We start from the raw sequence: 8,656 nt of genomic DNA, 5'->3' as shown, positions 1-8,656 counted from the left end.
GGCAATACAAAAGAAATCTGTACTGTGCTCGTTTCAGAAATTTAAAGTGATAAAGATTAAAAATAAGCAATGTTTTTTAAGTGGAGCACTTGGATGATTACCAAAAAGGAACCACTACATCACTGCAGTTGACAGAAGACACTAAACCTCTGTGCAGCTTCTAGATGTTCAGAGGCTTTCTTCAGTTGCAGAACAGTCTTCAAATATGGATTAAAAATGTTCATTCCAAATTGACTAAGAAGGGGATTATGAACAACCCATTCCTCTTCAGACTGCCTCAACCTGTTCAGATATGTAGCACAGAAAGAATCTCATGCAGATCTCTGAGCTTTGGCATGTTCCCTAGTAGCTGTCTGTACAAGGTGCTCTCACATCATCCAAGGTAGAAGAGTTTCAAGGGGCAGAAACTCTCAGCTTTGCTATTTTCCTGGAAAACACAAACTTCTATTTGCACTGTTACCAAAGATGAAAAAACAAAAGAAATTCCATCCCACGTTGAACTGAAAACAACCCATGATTTCTGCCTGAATTTCTTTAGCTCCATCTGATTTGTGTCTTGATAATATTATGAAGTCTTTCTGGTTTTAGATGTCCATGGTATCTTTCATCCCAGAACCTGTTGTTGTGTGCTCTGAAAGATCAGCCAACAGTGATAGCCATAATGCTATAATGCATAATTCTTCAAGGAACAGCACACACATACCCCTCCAGGATTTTTCTTGAAGAAGTTGCAGCTGGACATTCCTGATGCATATGATTTGTCAAGTAGACAGAGGTATCTAGAGAAATAAACAAAAGTGTGGATAGTTCACAAATATTTAAAAAAAAACAAATCACTTTTGACATTGTTTTGACAGATTTCATTCTGTTTTGCAAATAGGAGATTTGAGGTTGGGGGAAACTTGAAATTTGCCTTTTGTTCTTCCAGCTCTTACAGAACCAAAGAAAACAAATACAGGGAGGGCTCTGTGATCCAGGAAGGGCTAAGATGTAAACATCCACAGGTTCTGAAAGGGAAATATATTCTAGCTTGTACATGGCCTGGAAAATAAACATATTTGACTATAGTAGTGCTCAGCAGCTGGTTGTTGGATTAGAACTGCACAGTTGGAAGCCTACAGTTAAAAAAAGTGTTACCTAGAACACAGCAGTAAACAGAAGGGTTTGCTATAAATGTCTGAGTAGATGAAAGGTCAAGAAGAAATACAGGAGCAATGAGAGACAATAAAAATATTAACTTGATTATTTACTTTATTAAGTCAGGTAGGAAAGTTTGAACCAGACCTTTGGGTTATTTATTCCTTGCTATAAAGCACATCCACAGTGAATGAAGGAGTTCTCAGCTTTGGGAGCACAATGTGTATGAGAAAAATGCCTTCTGAGATGCTGAGAAAAAGCAATACTTTTCTATATAGAGTTCCTCCTGAGGAATCCTCCAGAATTGGTCCAGTGCATTTGTCTCTGCTTAGGGCTGGATTCAGCCCACCTAGATTTCATAGAATCATAGAATCAGCTGGGTTGGAAGGGACCTCTGAGATCATCAAGTCCAACCCTTGATCCACTACCACCTTGGTTATTAGACCATGGCACTAAGTACCACATCCAGTCTTGTCTTAAAAACCTCCAGGGATGGAGAACCCACCACTTCCCTGGGCAGCCCATTCCAATGTCTGATTACCCTCTCTGTAAAGAAATTCTTTCTAATATCTAACCTAAACCTCCCCTGGCACAGCTTAACACCATGCCCTCTTGTCTGGCTGATAGTTGCCTGGGAAAAGAGACCAACCCCCACCTGGCTACAACCTCCTTTCAGGGAGTTGTAGAGAGTGATGAGGTCTCCCCTGAGCCTCCTCTTCTCCAGGCTGAACAGCCCCAGTTCCCTCAGCCTCTCCTCACAGGACTTGTGCTCGAGTCCCTTCACCAGCCTAGTTGCTCTCCTCTGGACCTGCTCCAGCACCTCAATATCCTTCCTGAACTGAGGGGCCCAGAACTGGACACAGTACTCCAGGTGTGGCCTCACCAGCACTGAGTCCAGGGGAAGAATCACTTCCTTGGACCTGTTGGCCACACTGTTCCTGAGCCAGGCCAGGATGCCATTGGCCTTCTTGGCCACCTGGGCACACTGCTGGCTCATGCTCAGCTTTCTGTCAATCTAAACTCCCAGGTCCCTCTCTGCCTGGCTGCTCTCCAACCACTCTGTCCCCAGCCTGTAGTGCTGCATGGGGTTGTTGTGACCAAAGTGCAGGACCCGGCAATTGGCCTTGTTGAACCTCATCCCGTTCCAGGACCTATCCAGGTCCCTCTGCAGAGCCGTCCTGCCTTCCAGCTGATCGACTCTCCCCCCCAGCTTAGTACCATCTGCAAATCTGAGTCTCAAAACCATAGCTAAATTATTTAGTTATCTGTACAACTACTGCAGACAATGAAGACTGCTAGACATATTCCCAGAATAGTTAATTTCACTGGTCTTAGCCATCTATCTCTGTCCAAAAAATTCACAAGATGATTTTGAGAGCCATCAGTATCATCAAGTGTTCAATATCTATTTGAGGGCAAGGAAATGCTAAATATTCCCTAGGCCATGCCTGGATACCCAGCACACTTCCTGTGAGGAGGTTGGAGGGAAACAGCAGAAGGTTTGCTGCAGAGTGACGTGAAGTCTAAGAAAACTACTATGACAGGTATTCAGAGCTGTGTATGAGTGTTTACAGTGATTTTTCTGTATAAGTCTAAATAGCATTTCTTGTACAAAGTACAAGTGGCAATCTACACAAACAGTTCAGGTTGTTTGTGTTGCCTCCAAAAGAGAGTTAAAAGCACTAACCACCTCTCTCTTCCAATACAAAACTAGAAAAAACATAGATTTTTTCTTTGATTTGTTGATTTGTTTGGCTTTTTCAAATGAAAAGATCATGAAAATTTACTATAAGAAAACTATACAAGAACTAACACCAACATTATGGAAATATACAAAAGTGAAGGCACACTGTAGTAACTGCATCCTTTTAAAGACTCTGTATTTGTTAAGCCCATTCAGTTATTTTGGTAAGTAAACCATAGAAGCATTCAGTACACTATATTCAGCTTTATTCACTTGTGGAAAAATCCTTTGGAATGTTATAAAAGTGAAGCCCAAATAGTGCAATAGAAATTTTATCCAACATCCTTCCTATACAATTATATAAATTGATTTTTGAATTCTGTAGGAATACTATCACTCTATTAAAATCTATCATATTTTTTCCATAAAGGCTATATTCCAAAGTGCTTATAGCAAATATTCTCGCTTTCTCCTGCAGCAAAAAAGCCTACAGTAAAACCTGTGACCTTCTATACATCCATTTGCTAATAACTGATGGATACTAGAGAAGAAAGAAGTTTCCTTTTCTTTGGATTTAACGGTATTTGGAAAGAGACCCCCTGCAATCCATCCAACAGGGTTCAGTGATGTGAAAAAGGAGACTACTAACACATCAGTATTCTGTAATATTGGAAGGGAGACCCCCTTTTGCACTGAATTAATGCCTGGAAAATCTGCTCCCCTCATGCTTTTTCCATGTGATTTGCTGGAGCTCATTCTTGCTCCATTACTGGGAAGGCCAGGACATATCCCCTGGCAGTTTTTAAAACTTTTATAAACTGGAAAGTATTTTGCTGGCTTGAACTTTGCTTGCCTAGAACCTGTGAAAGACGCTGCTGTTATTGTTGTGGTGTTAGTTGAGTTTAGTCGTGTCATTCATTCCTGTTAAATGAGCTGGTTTGATTTCTTTTTAAAGCTTTACTGTTTATCTCAGGATGTCAATTAATTAATTTCCCAATTACTTACTTGTGTTTCATCCCTTTGGTTCATTCCTGTATGTGAAGAAACTTACTGGGGAGGAAAGGGGAAAAATGTATTGTTCCACCTTGGTTTCCAATTTGTTATTTTTGTCTAGGTGAGAAGGCAAATCTACAGTGATTCAAATACCTTCAAGGTGAGAGAGAGAGACGAGTGTTCTGGTGCCAAGAAAGCAAGACTTTTTGCTGAGCAGAGTCTAGTGTGTGTCTTAACAGCTGAATTTTCAGCATCCTTGAAATCTGAGGAAACCATGTATGGGGATCCTCAATGTTTCAGATGAAAAAAAACCACCTGGTTTTCTGATTGGAAATTGCACATATTGAATGTTATTCCAGTGACACACCATGGTGTTTTTTCTAAGGTGATGAGCTGGGCCTCCCTGAAGTCCTATTGGCTGAAATATTTACTTGAAATCCTAGAAATGTGTGTTTGTTTGTTTGTATGTGTGTGTGTGTCTACAGAAAGTACAGTTGAAGATGAGGCATATATAACTATCCTTCCATTTTGTGTAAAAATCATGTAAAGATATGAAAATGGGAAAAGTTGAGATTTAAAGTCATTTACCATTCAGTGCACTGAAACATTTGCCAACAATTCATTCACTTACTTACTTGGCTCTTTGGCTACAAAATTCACTGTGGAAGGATCTAAACAAAGAATTTCATGGAAATGGGAGACTGAGTAAAGACTATATTCCTGTGCTTTTAAGGAAATATATCTTAAGTAAAGTGAACGTAATATTTAGTGTGCCTGGAATGGAGTTTTAAACTACAGTTCTAAGCTGGTGATTTGTGTACTTTGAACTCTATACTGGAAATAATACCAATTGCTGGTTTGGGTAAGACTAAATCCTGGGATGGCTTTTGTCTCAGTGGTTCACTCTTTTAATTAAGAGAAAGTTATCACATCTGAAAAAAATCACAGTGGAAAACTATTTGGGAAGTATAAGTAAGTCTCCTTAAATCAGACCTAAAGTTTACTGAAAGTCATAAAGGAATAGGACAACATCAGCTTGGGTGTTTCTACCTATATGCACCATTTCACTGGAGATACACAGAATGTGCTATGAAATACCATGGCTAGTTCCTACCATCAGCGTGAATAAAGACTTGAATGTAGAAAAAAAGCAATCAAACATGTAACACACATTTATCTGTGCTGCAAATTAACTTAAAACTCAGCTAAGGAAGCACCACTGGGACCTCATCAGGTCATTACACAGAAGAGCAAACAGGTCAGTGCAATCCTGATCCCAAGGCATACCTTGGTCCGTGTCAGACTGGAAATACGAATCTGCTCATGAGCAACTCCAATCTGATTGTCAACTACTCCATGGTCTTCTGCTGTCTCTTCAAAGCATGCAGCAAGTTGTTCCCAAGGCTCCATATTGATGAAGTGCTTTCCCACTGTCCTCCATCAGCTGTTGTCCAACACAAGGGTGCAATATGTGCTCAGTACCTGAGACAGCAAAGTACCTCAGGAATGATACATATAAGAAGAACCTTTAGAAAGGTCATTTTAATCTGTGTCAAAACAAAATGCCTGAAAGGGCTATGGCTTGGTGAAAAAGAGACTTCAACCGTATTCTTCAAATGTGGCATTTCAAAGAGTCCTGGACCTGAGTTACATGAGCTTGATCTCATAAAAACATAGAAAAAGTAGAGTGAATCATGGTGAAATATTTTCAGGCCTGGCCTGAAATAGCCCAGATGAGGGCCAGTGTAGCTGGAATGCATCTCAACAGGGTTTTTTTCCTCCTCAAAATGAGCATATGTGCTCAGCTCTGTATATAGCACATGGATGGTAAACCCACAATGCATGGTCAGATAGGCAAGAATACTGGGATGTCTGTGAGGAGAGAAGGGACTCATTGAATTGGCTGAATTTCTGTAGGTGTAAACAGACCTTGCTAAGCAACATAAAGTAACTAATGAGCCATAGTTGGATGAGAATCACTGACAAGATGGCATTAAGTCTGACTTCATTTTTATTATGAGATTATAGAAAATAAATAAACTTGTGTACTTCAATTTCAGTACCTTTGCTCTGGGTAGAAATTAACCCTGTTGCTGCTCTATGGACTTTGCTCCCACACAGTGCTCACTCATTTTTTATCCTGTCTAAAACTGGTATTACCTAACACTGTGCTTCTGGACAACTTTCTCATAACGTTGAAAGGAGAGCAGAAATTCAGGTGGACAGGGAGAACAGAGCTCAGTATTTTCCACAAAATATGTTGCAGAGTTAGTGCCATAGTTTTTTTTTACTTTTAGTTTTTGACACACAGTGAGGAATAGAGGATAAGTCTTGAACTGTTCCTTTCATTAGGAACAACCCTGTGAGTGGGAGGTACAGCATACTGTCTTAAAATGGTGCACGCGTGCTTATCGGCAGCAAAATGATCTGTGCTTCAAAATAAGTCTATTTATTTCTTGCATGGAAAACTGCACAATATACAACACTCCCTGATGTTGGCACACAGGCTCTGGCAGACCACCCGCTTGTTCTCTGTGATATGCCATCCACAGGACAGAAGTAAAGCCCTGCTGAGATCTGAGGCTATTGATGCACTTCTGAGAGATCATTTTGTGGAGAACAACTAGATTGTCAGCCAGAAAAAGGGTAAATCATGTCTTCACTAGCATAATTCTGAATAACAGAACAAATTCCGCAAGGACAAGTTTCATTTTTCATAGAAACAAGTAAACCCAGCATCATGTACCTAGTATTTAACAATTCCTTAAAATAACTCTGTTATTAGGAGGTGGCAAATACAGTCTGGTTCTCAGTGTCTTTTCCTAGTTCTGACCAAAAATGTCCCTGTGGGCATGCCGCACAGAGACCAAAATCCATGAAGTGCCTGTAAATTGTTAAAACAGTAGAAAAAGTGCCAGCTAACACAGCAAAATTTTTAAAATAACAGCACTTCATGAAAATATGTTGTAAGTAGCTTTAAAAACTCTGTTCCTCTTCTGTTGTCAAGAAAGCTGTAAAAATGAAATTTACTTTTCAGATACCCAACATAAGAAAAGAGTAACACAGATGACATTAGTGTCTCATCTGTGCTAGAAAAAAAGAGCAGACACCATGAGCAGAGGTCTGGTATCCCACCGTAACCCAATTAAATCCCAATCTGAGGGATATTAAAAACTTACCATTCTCCTATGGAGGGCACTGCACAAAAAAGGAGCCCAAAGCAAATATGATATCAGCATATACTGTACCCATGGCATCACGGATTGCAATACCCAATTTAAATTTGCATTTCTTCGACACCCGAAGAATGTGTTCTGCAGGAACTCCAAAACACACTCTTGAATACTCAAAAGTGTTTTACGCTAAGGCAAAACTAACCCAGACCCAAAGCTTCATAGCAAGTCTAATGCCTCCCAGCCTCTCAGAACACTCACCTTCAAATCTGTGCACAACCTCCTCTGAAGGACTTGAAGTACTGGCCATACCAAAATCGCATCTTTTCTAACTCCCCCTGAGACTCTGCATCCCTTTCTTCTGACTTTGCCCTTACAAGTAACCACAACCTCAGGTATTAGAATGGACTTCTATTACCATTCATCTCCCAAATCCAATTAGCATAGCTTATCCAGGTGAAAAACCCAGACCCGCAATTTCCCCGTAAGTCTAAATTAGCTGTCAGGCACAACTTTGGCATCTGATTCTCTGTTTAAAAGAAACTAATAGCACTGATTCAGCAATTACTCAACACTCAATAAATACTCTACTGCTTGATTTACCTTTAAGAATAAATTGCGTCTAGTTATGAGGCAACTGACCTGCAAAATGTCTATCCCAAGAGAACATTCTGAGTTTGAAACATTAGCTAACACTTGGTTCAAGCAAAATTTTTGGGTATCTCTGAACATCTAACTGACTCCCACCACTCTGTCACTTTAAGAAATTATCACCTGTATACCTGAATCAACATTTTCAGACCTACCAGCCTAGATAGGAATGTTTAATGGCGGCAAGAAAGGACCTTTTGGACTTTTTCTGCTCTCATGCAGAATTTCAGAAGATGCAATTACAAGTGGCCTTGTAACTTCTCCTGTATGACAAAAAGATTAAAATGGATACAGGTGGCTCACAACTCCATTTTCTGTCTCACCCACTGTGTTGGAATATTCTGCAGACATGGAGTTAAATGTTGGTGATGAATGTCACCAACATACATATCCTTGTCTTCTCAAATATAACTGCATTCTGTTAATGAAAACGAACAGCTAAGGAGCCAAGGATGTGGGAGCAGACCTAAGTCCTCTTGCTTGAAACTTTGTTACTAATCTACTGCTTCTACTATAATTTACAGAAGAATGAAAAACAAATTTGAGATGATTGTTTAAGGTTTTTCCAGAGTTCACTAACTACCTCCTAGAAAGGATCTGTGTGAAGGGATATGGCCAAGCACCTTTCCCATCAACATAGGGTTAGGTTGGATTTAAAGGCACTCAGGTCTCATGGCTCTGTTGTGGAGGAGGTCCTTTTCCTCCATTCTTGTTACTTTATTCATTCTCAGTACTGTCAAAGGCACCTCTATTTGGGGAAATCATGAGATGAAGAATCCACAAATTCCCTTGATATTTTTATTTGTGTAGTGCTAAAAACGCATAACTACAGATTCTTGTTATCTTTTCTTCTATGGATTAAATAAAAATTTAGTATTTGCTTTGCCCCAGACTTGAAGGTATTCAAATAGAGCAATGAAGACCCATCTTCTCTTTGATAATCTAAACAGTTGACGCAGCTTAAATACTGCAATATGAATCATTTCTCCATCTCTTCAACTGTTTCTGATATTCTTTT

General features: G+C 39.8%; 1 long non-coding RNA gene across 1 annotated transcript; it reads left to right on the top strand.

Annotated features, from left to right (window-relative positions):
• The first annotated feature begins 748 nt into the window (after window positions 1–748).
• LOC116784958 lies at window positions 749–6,429 on the top strand. The gene is made up of 3 exons (XR_004356317.1): window positions 749–775; window positions 3,936–3,974; window positions 6,367–6,429. It is a non-coding gene; the product is annotated as an uncharacterized LOC116784958 (long non-coding RNA).
• The last annotated feature ends 2,227 nt before the right edge of the window (window positions 6,430–8,656 follow it).

This window comes from Chiroxiphia lanceolata, chromosome 3, assembly GCF_009829145.1.
Source record: "Chiroxiphia lanceolata isolate bChiLan1 chromosome 3, bChiLan1.pri, whole genome shotgun sequence".
Taxonomy (NCBI): domain Eukaryota; kingdom Metazoa; phylum Chordata; class Aves; order Passeriformes; family Pipridae; genus Chiroxiphia; species Chiroxiphia lanceolata.
This window is presented reverse-complemented; position numbering and strand designations above follow the sequence as displayed.